The following is a 14580-nucleotide window of genomic DNA, read 5'->3' as shown; positions in this document are numbered from 1 at the left end:
TCAAATCAGCAGGAAAATGAATTGGTACCCAAAAAGATTCAGCAGCACCAAACAACGTTTGCTATTTATTTTAGACACACGTTACCTGTACTTAAAAAAATCCACATTTACAAGTAACTGCAGCATGGAGGTTTTAGATTTCAAGTTTCAGTTTGAACAAGTTTTACTGGAAATATTTCAAACATTTCTAGGAATATTGTTCAGAATGGGAGACAGAAACACAAATGAAATTTCAGCTTGCTTTTTTTGCCAATTTTTCTCCCTCCCCCACACAATTCACACCCTCTCCTCTGAAGGCACTGGCTTCTGCTTGGGGTGCGTTTACACAGAAGTATGGCTGTCAGGAACAACTTGTTCAAGTATCACAGTTGAATCCAATCCTATTCCTCACCCAACATCCACAAATGCATACTTTCCAGCAAGGGTCATTGGATAGCATTAGGAAGTTATTTTCTCTTCCTTTACCAAAGGATGGCTCATCGAAACAGTGGCTTTACCAAATAAGTTAATGAGAGCAGCATCCACTATTGCTATTTAACATTTTAAATGCCAGACATGTACAGCTGTCCTCTTACCAAGATGGTTGAACTAAAATCACTAATTAACCTCACTCATTAACTAACAATCATCTTCACTTTATATGCATCTTGCAAATGTTTTGGCACCCTCCCATTTCACCTCCAGTAGATTCCACCACCCAGAGGGGTTGGGGGGTAGACAGAATGTCACAGCAAGAATGAGCATTTTTATTTCATCTACTTTACATAGAAACATGCATAAAAATAGTTTAACGGATTATTTTCTTGTTCAACCTGTATGGTCATTCTACTAATATAGAATAGGTGGGTGGGGTTACCTCATGTCTGTGATTATAAATTTCCTATTGTGTTATTTACAAAAATATATTTGCTGAAAGCATAGCAGTTACCCAGCATAAATGCATGATCAACCAAACCTTCAGAGTTTGACACTGCAGACATATTGTGCATACTGTATATTTATCAGCTGCTGTTTCAATCTGCTGGCAGCTAAAACACTAAATGGACACTTTTTTAAAAAAAAATGTTAAAGCAAAGATTGACTGGAACACATAGTACAAGGTGAACTAGCACAAAGCAATAACATATCACAACCAGCCACCAACTTCCTACAAAGAGACATATTGCTACAAAACAAGATTATCTAGAACTGTTAAAATGCTGCAACCGTCTTATGTCTCTAATTTAGGGAACTGTTTAAACTCAAACCACCCTATGCAGCACAGATGCATGTGTAATTTAAACATCAATGCAGTCTATTACCAGTAAAGACTTATCTAAATTTTCAATAAGTGTACGAAGCCATCAAGGTCACAATCCACAAGCCCAACAGGCAGTCTGACATGCCTAATGTGAAGGACAGATGTGGCTTTTAGTTTAACGGCACAACACAGGAGGCTGCCTGTATATCAAAAACAGTTCTGAAAAGAAGGGTGGGAAACAGCCACTAGCCTAGTAACCACTTTGACTTCTACAAAGCAGTCCACTAAATAATAGCCTACTAAATTGGGTTTTTCAGAAATTTAAAGATATAAAAACATACATACACTTTAGATTGTAAAAGCAAGATGTCTGACAAAAAGAATCCATTTTCAAACCAAGCTTTCAACCAGAATGCATAAAATATTTTAAGTACATATGCCCCATATAAATAAAAGGACTATACTTTTCACAGGCAATGAAATTGACTCCATACATTCCCCACTCTTTCACAAGTCTCACCTACACCAAAAGCTGATTTCTGTATCAAAATTATTTGCCACAAGATATCACAAAAACCAACTGTACTGGGCTACAGTAACAAAGACCAGACCAAATGTGCATAAAACCACACCACAGAAAGCATACTTGTTTACCGTGCTGAAATGCATCCTGCTTTATGACTCAGACCATTTTCGAAGGCTTGACTTTGATTGTAAAATATTACTTCAGGAAATCAGAATTTTATATTTACATTGAACTTAAAAGCTGATTAAAAAAGAAACTTGGATATTTATTATATTTGTTTACACCTTACATATAGCTATGCTGCTCTATATTAGATTTAAATAAAAATGAACACTTAACACCATGCACAGCACAAGCGTAAAACAACAAAAAGTGGCTAACTGAATTTTATTCTGAACTGCCAAAAAACAGGCAACACTTCCAACTCCCCAACATATGAGGTTCAGGTTAACCTTTTACAAAGCTTCTGCAACAATAGTGCTGTAGTGATCATTATTCTGCCTGTGGAAGATATCAGTTTCAACATCATGATAAACAAATGTAGCACTTCCTTGATCAATGAATCATACTGAAAAAAGTCTATAACTTTAGTGAGTATTAGCCCAGGGTAAGGGGGAAATGAGAAGGACAAGAAATTATGACTTATATGCACTGACAGTTTCTTTCTTTCCCCTAAACTATAGTTTAAGTATTGATATCATTCAGTAAAAACACACTAGCTCTCAAAGTCCTGTTGCCCTTTTTATATACCCCGCTTTAAAATTAAGCTATTAGAAAATAAGTGCTCCAAAACTTCCTCCATACATATGAAAAAGAGGATATTTGGTAAGGTTTGCCATTTAAAAAAGGAAATTGAAAAGTTATACCACCTTAGGAACAAAAGGTTTTACCAGTTTTTAGTTACACATGACTGAACCCACAAGATAAAGACTTGTTTTTCACTTCCTGGTATACTTTCTCACTATACAGTTATGATCATTTAAGATCCTTACAGCTGCTCAGCTCCAATAACTTGTGTAATATTCATTACTGAAGTTTTTGATTATTTGTCAATGAGATTTTAAATTGACATGATTCTCCTGAATAACTGGTATGCAACAAAGGGTGCAGATCAGAAACTGACGTTCATATATTGCAAAACTTTATGTAAGCATTAAGCAGCCAAAGGTCCTTTTAACAGCACCAAACAACTTTTTTTGGTCTATGAAATCAGTATGATTTTTCCTAACTTTAAACACCAAATAATCTGATCTGGTCCACCAGCTTATACCAGTTTTGTCTATAGCTTGGTCTAATGCATTAAATTTGATAATATAACCACCGAATGGCCTTCCATTCTGAACTATTTCATAGGTCTTTCATCTCTACTGCATGTGTATAGTCAGCAATCAAGAACAGTATTGAAATCTAGACCCACTATTTCTAAAACAAACATTTCAATTAAACACATCAAATAAGCCAATTTCAAAAAGTACACAAAAGTCAACCTTGAGACATTTTTAAAAACATTCAGTCCCTGAAGGAGAGCCAGCTAGCTGCCACTGACCTTTGTTAAAAAAAACTAGAAATTCCAATCAAGGTTGCAGAGACGAAGGCAAAAAAACTAACTTCTCTGGAAGTTTTCTCATCTCTCAATTCAGGTAAGCTTGATCGAGTACTTTATTCTTTTCCTGTGCACATTTGTCCAGCAGCCCTGGTTTCAATCAGTCAATTAGTAACTAATTATTAGCCCAATCCACAATATACTCCCTTGGTTTAGCATGAAAGGTATTCTGAGACAACCTGTTAGAACTGTACTTGGTGTTTTCTTTTAAAAGATGTCTCCTTTGAAAATTTGAACACTTCTGTCTAATTCATTATTTGAATAGAAATAAGTCCAAATTGCAATTCAACAGGGGTATTCTATTTAAACACATCACATGAATGAAGTTACATTCACAAGCTGAACGTAAACTCAAGTGAAAAAAAAGTTATTTTCCGTAGTTTAAGATTCAAATCAAGAGTTTCTATTCTTACAAAAAAAAAGGAATCAAGAATGCATCAACAAAAGAAATATGGAGAGACTGCTTTTTTTTCGCAACATACAAGTCTTTTGCAACACCCAAGTATTTGGCAATAAGTTACATTCATTAGTCCTTGGTAGAAAATAGTATAAAATACCTCTTATACGTTTTCATTCACTTAGTTTGAAAAAATTACAGTATAGTTCAAAAGGGACTTTCAGCACACATGTCTAAACATGGCGTGAAGGCATTCAAGCCATTGTCATGTATTGTGCTTGATACCTTTTCTCCTAACACAACCCCCAACCATACCGTCATGGTATTAGTCAGCAAGTCACTGCCTGCTCCAAGCAGATAAAAACTCTGAATAATCTTCGATTTTCAATCTAATTCTTAGGTACTATTCAACAGATACTTTAAAAAAAAGCACCAGCCACTTAAAAGTTCCTTTTTTAAAAAAAGGAGATCTTCACAAGATAAGTAGGCGACCAACAGTCAACACAACCCTAGACCATGTGATCCGGGAGTTGCTGATTAGAATAAAAAAAGGAATTTGTGTTTAAGGGCGACAATCTCAATAGAAATTCTCCTCAAAAATAAACTTCGACGTTATTCTGATTTATTTCATCCAATAAACATCTTGATTGCTCACCCCTCCCCAAAGAAAGAAGGGGGAAATAACTTACAGAAATGGTCATCATACGATATATGGAAGCAATTAATAAATGGAACGTCCGCTAAATTCACCCTCAGAAAATAATAAAAAGAGGAAATCTATAATTAAAAGTTGTTCGTTAGTGGCTGATGTATCGATCGCCACATACACAATCTGCACCGCTCAGAATACATCGCCCACTGAGGGACACAAAACGCAACCCAAACGAAACAAAAAGCAACTGACAGCGATCAATGAACTTTCAGAATGAGTAGCCAGCCTTCCTCAGACCCTCCAATTCCTCTCCTTCCCATAAACTCTGTTATTTTATTATCTCCTACCAGATATAAAACTTATCAACACCCCACCCCCCGCAAAAAAAAAATCAGGCTGCCAGGTCAGATCCAGTGTTATATTTTCTCTATTCGCCAAAGTTCAATTTGTTTTCTTTATATATATTTTTTATGTATATTGTATATAAAAAGGGGTAGAAGGGAGGGTATAATCTCAGATCATATTCTTTTTGGTATCTGAGCCCAAGCTCCCGTTGACTTTTTGCTGTTGTTGTTGCTCTGTTCAGAGCTTGTTATATTGATGCTGTTTGCATTCAGTAAGGACGAGCTTTCTAACAAGAGCGCCTCACGACAAAACGAGAGAGAGAGAGAAAAAACACACACGCACACACACACACAAAAAGCCACACTTTAATAGACGCCCAAACCAAGTTGTTAAAATAAATCCATGTGTCCTGTTAAAAGTGCAAACACACTGGACAAACGCACAAGAGACCCCCACTTCCCTTCCTGTGACTGACCTGTCCCTCTGTGTGTCGATAATGTTAGTGCTCACCCTCCTCCTCCCTCTATTTCTAACCCTATCTGCTTATTGACTGACTCCGCTGCGCTGCCCTCCTACCTGGCGCTGCCTGTGCTCTATAGGTGCAGCTTCCGTCTACTTGCCGGCTTATATTCCCCGATAATGCTCCAGCACTGGCGCTGCTCTCCTCCCTCCCTCCTTTATTTGGCATCACGTGTCCTTCGCTGCGCGTGCACGCGCATCGAGGATGGGGACGGGTGCACGCTCCCTCTGCGCGTGGTCGACAATCCATAGGCGCGTGCCCGCGAGCTCCCTTCTCTCTCTGTTTCTCTATCTCTTGTCACACTCTCCCATGACACAAGACAAATGTCCTATTGCCAGTCACACCGAGAGAGAAAGAGAGATCACTGCCTTTTCTTCCCTCTTATCTCTTTATTTTCATTCTTTTTTTTCTCTTTTAGTGTTATTGTGTTTACGTTCACAAAGTGGCCTTATGTTAACACCGCAATGAAGTTACTGTGAAAATCCCCTAGTTGCTGGTGCCTGTTTGGGCACACTGAAACAGAATTTTAACACAGGTCTTTTGGACTTGTGGGAGGAAACTCAAGCACCTGGGGGAAACCCACACAGACACGGGGAGAATGCACAGGTTCTGCACAGACAGTGATCCGAGCCAGGAATTGAACCCAGGTCCCTGGCCCTGTGAAGCAGCAGTGCTAACCACTGTGCCACTGTGCCGCCCTTCTCTTCACCAGGGCTTGTTTTTTGAAACTTTGCCCCCTCCAAAGCAGATGGACAAAGGGCAGGATTGCTGAACTATTTAGTGGCATTAACACTGATTTTGTTTTTTAAGCCAGTGTTCTTTTGAAACCTGTGTTTGGTGCTAAAGTTTTATTTTAAATTGAATTCACTTTCCTGTCTGCAGATTTCAGGTTTTTCTATTCCATTTCCCTCGATTCCAAAATTTGCCTCTTTCCCGCAATCATTTTTGGATGTGAGCAATATCTTTTGTTCCTGATTGCTTACTCTAAAGATTCTTGTGCAGCTGCCTCCGCCTCCCTATGAATCATAACAGTACAGGTGATATCCAGCAGATATATGGAAATTATTGCCAAAGCAAGTGGAAGGTGTAAAGCACATTAGCTTGTATTCAACGTGCACTTGCATTACAATAATGACAATAAATCTTGGAGTAACGTGAACATTGTTCCACCCACACATGAATGCACAATGGATGCAAATGTTTAAGCTGCAAACTGATAAAGTCATCATCAGACTATTTTGTATTTTGTTTATACACAAATGTGATGGGTGACCATTCAACTCAACTATTTCATTGTCTCACAGAATTCTATAATTCCCTCCTTGAGGCAAATGACTGTTCAAGCCACATATAAAAATAAATGTTTGCCATCCCACCACAGATTGTTGGTTATAATATTGATGAGACATGTTACAATAAGTGTCACAGTGAGCTAGACCAAACACAATTATTCTGGCTGATTCCTTGGTCCCAATTACATAAAATGTGCAGCTCAAAAACAGGCCATTCAGCCCAGTAGTTCCACGTATGTATTTATGCTTCACGCTGGCCTCTTCCCAACTTTGATTTAATGTCAACTTAACCTTCTAATCCTTTCTCCCACGTGTTTATCTAGCTTCCTTTTGAATGCATGTATTAACTGTTTAATGTAATTTTAAATAAAACATATTCAATGCTTCGGGTATATAACATAATAAATAAATGTCCTTCCCTCCAAGCCAGCGGGTTTAGTTTAGTGAGCAATTGAACCGATACAGATTTTTTTCTTTGTTCATGTTGAATTGGAATATTTCATCTGGAGAGCTGTTAAAATTAGTTTCAGTGCTCCTGCATTAGGAAAGGAAAGATCATGAGAGTTCAAAGCATTGATTCCAATTTCAACTTGAGAAAAGAAACCTCACAAATTCATGGAAATGCAAATATGAGTTATTAAACTTGGTTGTGTTGATTCTGCAGTTGATTTGCCTAATGTCACTCACTTGGTTGACATACTTAAGAATAATTTTCAACAGAACCTTATTGTATAATAGCCTCGAATTAGTTTGCATCTATTTACTTTACAGATGATACACTCCTAAGGACAATTTTGAAAATAAGTTTTATTTTCCAATAAAAATGCCACTAAGCAGTTTGAGATTAAGACTGTGGGCATTAGCAGTCTATTGTTAGAATCATAAAACCCATGGCACGGAGACAGGCCCTTCAGCCCAAACTGGTCCATGCCAACCAAAATGCCCATCTAAGCTAACCCCATCTGCCTGCATTTGGCCCAAATCCCTTTAAATCATTCCTATTCACGTATCTGTCCAAAACAGAACAAAATCTGTTATGTTAGATGGAGTTTAACAGTTTATGATACCTTATAAGAGGTTCTATTGTCTTACTAGATATTTTCTTCCACAGTATTTGCTAATTTAAAACTGAATACTAATGATTGTATATTAAGAGAATATGAATTACCTCAGGATGTATTATATCATATACTCATGTCTGCTTGTATCATGAGTGTAACTGAAGTACCTTATATTATCATCTAAACACCAGAGTGTGTTACATCTGTCACACATTCATCCAGATCTTAATACTCATAATAATCTTTTAACTCTGTTTTCTAATGAGTGTACTAATTTGAATGTTGCTGTTGGAACACCAAGGTGCACAATTCCATATTTAATACAACAGGAACCGTGTTCAGTATTGGGAATAAAGTTTTCTTTTCTTCTTGCAAGTTGCAATCACACATTGCATAATATCCAATTTTTAGAAGCACCAGGAAAAAAGAGTTTCAAGTTGATATTTGGAAAAGGAGTGTGTGGGTGGACTTTCACATATAATGTAAAATGCACTTTCTGATTGAAGGCAGCCCCTAGCAGTTTGAAGCAATGTGACAATTATGTGTTGGAAAGCTGATTAACTCTATGGAGTGGAGAAGCTACGACATCTTCTCTGGAGCCTTCAACATGTCATTGATGAAGAAGAACATCTCGTCAAGGACATCCCCACACTTCCACTACATGCCTTCAAGCAACTGCGCAACCTCAAACAGACCATTGTACAACACCCAGCCTTCAGGAGAACAGTGACCACGAACCACACAACCAAGTCACAGCAACCTCTGCAAGACATGCCGGACCATCGACATGGATGCCAATACCTCACCATCCACCAGGTACATGATACATACTTTTGTGACTCAGCCAACATTGTCCACCTGATACACTGCAGAAAAGGATGTCCCAAGGTATGATAATTGGTGAGATATGCAGACGCTATGACAATAGATGAATGGACGCAGCTCAACAATCACCAGGCAGGAGTGTTCCCTTCCTGTCAGGGAACACGTCAGTGGTCACGAGCATTCAGCCTCTGAATTCGGGTAAGCGTTCTCCAAGGCGGCCTTCGCGACACACGACAGCACAGGGTCGCTGAGCAGAAACTGGTAGCCAAGTTCTGCACACGAGGACAGCCTTAACCGGGATCTTGGGTTCATGTCACACTATCTGTCACTCCCTTGACTTGCCTGGGCTTGCAAAATCCCACTAACTGTCCTGGCTGGAGACAATTCGCACCTCTTTAATCTCTGCTTAACCCTCTCTCCACTCACATTGTCTGCATCTACAAAAACTTGATTACCTGTTAAGGCTCACATTCCAACCATTATCTTGTAATTGAGTTTGTGTCTATATATGCCCTGTTTGTGAACTGAACTCTTCACTCACTTAATGAAGGGACAATGCTCCAAAAGCTTATGCTACCAAATAAACCTGTTGGACTCAACCTGGTGTTGTGAGACTACATACCTATCTCATTCCAACATCTGTAGCTCCACATCATAACTCTATGGATGCGTGTTTCCTGCAAAATATGACCAATCACGTCTTGTTGCCCGAGTTAAATTTTTTTGTTGCTATGACCTCTTCCCTGGCATTGCAAGCCGCTGTCACTATGACCACCAATCAGAAATACAGAGCACATCTACCAAATTGTGCTTATAAAGTAGGGTTGGTATCCTCTTCATGCCACGGGTATAAATTTGTGAGGTTTTGTCTTCTCGAATCAATGCTCAGTGCCTTCCTTTGGAATATTAGGTAGGTTGGAGAGGGCATCAAGATCAGAAAGAGTTTGCCTGATAAGGCAAGTGCCCTTTTCTCATTCAATGGCTTCTTCTGTTGGTTTACACTTTGCTGGTTACATAGCAAGAAGTGGGGGAGGGGAAAGATTATGGGCCATCAGGGTCGTAATGTGTGACTGTCTCACATGACAAGAATTGAAGAGAGGGAATTTTCCCTGGGAATATATTATTTCCTCTCTGCACTTCATGTAGTAAACTTGAAACAAGTTCTTTGTAAATGAATTTATGGTTGCACTATACTTAGCATATAGAAGGAACCTTTACACTGACGTTACAATTTATAATGTAATATAATTATTGTGATGTGCACAAAACATTTGAATGAAGCTTGTATTGATGTCCTTAGAATTTGTTGGTTTAAATTATATCCTATTATAACGATACTGTCTATATATCAGGGACGTGCCTTTAATAGGCTAAAGAAAAACATAAATGCTTCCACATCGACTTTTCTTGGCAAGACTTTACTGCATCTAGTTGGTGTGAAATTATTTTTTTCTGCAGCATCTGTAGTAGATGTAAACACATTGATGCACTACAGATGCTGTGTCTATAGTACACACATGTGTATGTTTATGGATTTGCAAGGCCAATTTCTGTCAGCCAGTTTAACTGTGACTTAAAGCAGGCCCTTATAAACTGGTTTTGAAGATCAGTACCAACAATCCATTTCATATATGCCAACAGACGGCATAAGGTTGTGCTATTGATTTTCCATTACAAAGGGAAAATAACGGAAATAAAAAGGGATTTTTGTTCTTCTTTAAATATATACATTTTCAGAAAACCATGGAAATGAGCACAAACACACACACTCACACACACAATCAACAAAGTGCACTTCTGTAATCTGTATTTTGTTCCACCTTTATAAAAAACATCTAACTAATTCCTTTGTACAAGCATTTATGAGCATGATGTTTTACTTGCTGATAAAAGCCATATTACACCTTGTCATGATCACATTTAAAACTGCAATAATCCAATAATCTTTGCGGAATGAAAACATAAGTTAAACAGGTGTGAAGAGTTTTGAGTACAGGAAAGTCAGAAATTTCAGTAGAGAGCTTTAATCAATTATATTTTCCTTTTTAAGTATCGCCAACACTTCCAAAAGTAAGTTTATATTACAGTGAAAAAGCAACATCCATTTACCATTCGAGGCCAGATTCACACAGGTATAATTAGAACCTAATCTTTTATATTTCCACTCTTGTTTAATCTTTCATGATTAAATGTGCATTGTTTTGAATGATTAGAGAATAAAATGGCATTACAGCCCTCCATTTCAGATCACATAGGTAATAACTGAGTTGCTCTTGTAAAAAGCCAGCATGGATACAATGGGGCGAAGGGCCTCCTTCTGTGCTGTAGCCATTTCATGATTCAAAGAACAAAGAATATTGCAGATACTGAAACAAAAATAGAAAATGCTGGAAATTCTCAGCAAGTCACGCAGCATTAGTGGAGAGAGAGAAACAGAAGGTCAATGACCTTTAGTTAGTACCATGTGTTGCCAGGGAAACAGAGAATTTGTTAATGGATTAACAAATGCTGGTCACCCAGCTACTAGCAATCAAAATGGTGATCTGTCTGCCTTTCATTTAATTGCCATATCCCTGTGCTACATATTCTCCGCTATTCATCTTAAACCATTTTGTCCTCCTCTGGTTCCAAATTTTCTTTATCAGTTTGTTCCATTATCATTCCTTTTACTCTTGCGCCAACATTTAGGCACAACTGCCTTCCACACTAACATATATCTTTTATCCCTGACCTTTTCCTCTGCTTCTTGATTTAGTTAAAAACAAAAGCCAAGTTCATCTCCAGTATCTTCCAGTTCTGATGAAAGGTAATCAACATAAATTGTTACAAAAGCAAAATACTTTGATACTGGAAACTTGAACTAAAAAAAGAAAATGCTGGGAATACTCAGCAGGTCAGGCATCATCCATGAAGGGGGAAACAAAGTTAACGTTTCAGATTGGTAACCTTTCATCAGAACACTGGAATGTTAGCTGTTTTGTTTTCTTGACAGATGTTGCCCGACCAGTTGAGTGTATCTGTTTTTATTTAAAAATACTGACCCTGGAAGGCTGTTTGGAGTCGTGCTCAACAAACTTGGAGTCCTTGTCTCTAGACGTAGAGCCGGTAAAATGTGGAGAGCCTTAGGCCTCACAATTCAGGTACAAGGGGCACAAACCCTATGTACTGCCCCCTCACCCACATACCTCAGCTAACACAAAGAATCTGATGATCCATTTCCTACGTCTGAATCTCTGTCGCTGTCACACAAATTTCATTTTTTCTTCTCCGATCAATCTCCCCCCACAACTTGTTTTCCCTTAGCTATCCTCTCTAAATGTCAGTGAATCAAATTGTGATGCCGTCCATGCTGTCCACAGCCTCTTGGGTGTCTAGATTTTGATCATTAGCAAGCAATTCAACCCGGAAGAGCAACATAGTCACCTAATCACGTCCTTATCCAAACTCCACAGATCTGCACATTCCGGCGTAGACTCATTGGACAACAACCAGGAGCAGGAACCATGGGCAATTTTATTTTTGCTTCTCTTTACTCAAATACTGAAATCTAATCATTATTCCATACCATTAGCTTTATTAAAATTAGCTAACTTGACATGTTGTGAGATTCAACCAATTCCCTTCTAAATTTAACTCTCCTTAGTCACACATGACAAAGTAAAAGATAATGAAGATATTAAAGATCAGCCTTATGTAATTGAGGCCTTTATCAGAATTCATTCACTGGATGGAAAATATTTTACCTGTACTTCAGAGAAAGCTCTCTGTATAATTTATTGAAATTATCTATTCGCACGGTTTGACTATAGCTAACGGAAACACAGCACTTTCCTATGTGTTTCCATTCTGTCCAAAATCAATGAGGAATGATAAGACATTTGCAGACCATTTCTTCTCCATGACTTGAGCACAAAAATCAAAGATGCCATCCCAGTGAAATGTACTAGCTTCACTGTCAGAGGATGAGATGAAAAAATAAGGCTTAATCTGCCTGTTCAAGTGGGTGTTAAACATCTTATGAACAGCATTACTTTGAAAAAGAACAGGGGGGAAATTCTTGGTGTCCTGGCCAATATTTATTCCTCAACCAGCATGACAAAACCAGATTATGTGGTTATTATGACATTGCTAATTATGGGAGTTTACTGTACACAAATTGATAGCTGTACTTCCTACTTTGCAAGAGTGACTACACTTCAAAAGCACTTCATTGGCTATGAAATATTTTAAAATGTCTGGTGGTTGTAAAAAACAGTGACCAAAATTACTGGCAACTGGATAGCTCTTTCTAAGAAAAGGCTATTAAAGTCTTGTCCACTGGTTCAAGAAAATGATAACAGCTCTTCACCAATACCAATCAGCCAAAAATCAAACAAGTTTGCTTGATGGTTGAAACTGTGAGAGACAGGCATTGGCAAAAACAATCATTAGCACAGATTTCATGTTTCAGAGATTTGGACAACCTATAGCAGGCACCTCAAAGCCATCTTTGCTGAATCATGCAAATATTTGACTTGTAACCAATTGAAACAGAGAAGGTTTATTCAGGAAGATAACAAACACAACAAGACACTTTGTCAGGAGCATGCAGAGATGAGCTGAGGCATCAAAAAGAGTGCAAAAACCTCCAAGCACCTCATCTGCCTCACCCAACAAACACATTCTGCTCATCCTGGAACAGAATCTGTGGATCACACATCGGATTGATCAGCCATGCCAGTGTCCAACAAACTGGAGTAGAAGCAAGACATCCTTGATCCTGAGGGACTGCTTAAGGCAGGAAGGTAACATTTTACACTCACTGAATAGCCTGGCCATGGAGACTTTAAAAATCCCATGTTCAAAACCCAGGATAGGGTTAGCTAGTTCCAATGTATTAATAGAGGTGCTCCATGTGGTCTTAGTGACTCCTGCTTTGTTCCATAACCACTGGAAGACAGAAATGAACAAGGCTGTAATGTTCCCCATGGAAAAATAGCCCGCAAACACTTGCTGATGAATAGAGACTGCTGGGACGAGGTACCACAGAAAGTATTCTTTCTGATATGGCTCCTGCTCTGCTTAAGACCGCAGGAAACTACAAAGGGTTGTCAATATAGCCCAATCCATCACGCAAACCAACCTCCCATCCACTGACTCTGTCTACATTTCCCACTGCCTCAGAAAAGCAGCTAGCATAATCAAGGATACCTCGCACCCCGGATATACTCTCGTCCACCTTCTTCTTTTCGGAAAAAGATACAGAAGTCCGAGGCCACATACCAACCGACTCAAGAACAGCTCCTTCCCTGTTGCCATCAGACTTTTGAGGAAGAATGAGGGGAGATCTCATTGAGACGTATAAGATGATGAATGGGATGGATAGGATAGAGGTGGAGAGACTCTTCCCGCTCAGAAAGGACGGTAGGACTAGGGGGCACAGCCTCAAGATAAAGGGGGGGCGGTTTAGAATGGAGTTGAGGAAGAACTTCTTCACTCAAAGGGTGGTGAATCTCTGGAATTCTCTGCCCGTTGAAGTGGTGGAGGCTGCCTCGCTAAATATTTTTAAGACACAGGTTGATGGGTTTTTGATAAGAGAGGGGATTAAGGGTTATGGGGAGAGGGCGGGAATGTGGAACTGAGCCACGACAGATCAGCCATGATCTTATTGAATGGCGGGGCAGGCTCGAAGGGCCAGATGGCCTACTCCTGCTCCTATTTCTTATGTTCTTATGTACCTTGCATTATGTTGATTTTTCTCTACACCTTGGCTGTGACTGTAACACTACATTTTGCACTGTCTCCTTTCCTTCTCTATGAATGGTATGCCTTGTCATATAGTGTGCAAGAAACAACACTTTTCACTGTATGCTAATACATGTGACAATAATAAATCAAATCAAATCAAAAGGAGATTTATACTAATGAAATGGCATCTCAGTAAGGGCTCATTTCTTCAGGACATGATGGGAAGAATGGAAATTTGGCAAGAGTAAAATAAGTTACAAAAGTACTATTGCATTAGCCTATATTAAGTAATTCTAAATGCTATTTCCAAAATGATACTTAACTTTGTTTAACTACATATATGACTTCATAACATTGCTGATACATGTACAGTAATATCTGTTGGCATATCC

The 14580-nt window shown here is 38.6% G+C and overlaps 1 protein-coding gene across 3 annotated transcripts in view; it reads right to left on the bottom strand.

Moving 5' to 3' along the window:
• znf217 (zinc finger protein 217) overlaps nucleotides 1-5432 on the bottom strand; it is a 53049-nt gene extending 47617 nt beyond the window's left edge. The window contains exon 1 of one of the 3 annotated variants that reach the window (XM_080205012.1): nucleotides 5340-5432. The gene's annotated coding sequence lies outside the window, so the exon portion shown is untranslated. The other 2 variants (XM_080205011.1, XM_080205010.1) reach the window with 2 other exon arrangements.
• Nucleotides 5433-14580: the final 9148 nt, after the last annotated feature.

This window comes from Carcharhinus amblyrhynchos, chromosome 16, assembly GCF_965287045.1.
Source record: "Carcharhinus amblyrhynchos chromosome 16, sCarAmb.v2.hapA, whole genome shotgun sequence".
NCBI lineage: Eukaryota > Metazoa > Chordata > Chondrichthyes > Carcharhiniformes > Carcharhinidae > Carcharhinus > Carcharhinus amblyrhynchos.
The sequence above is the reverse complement of the archived record's forward strand: the minus strand, read 5'-3'. Positions and strand labels throughout refer to the sequence as shown.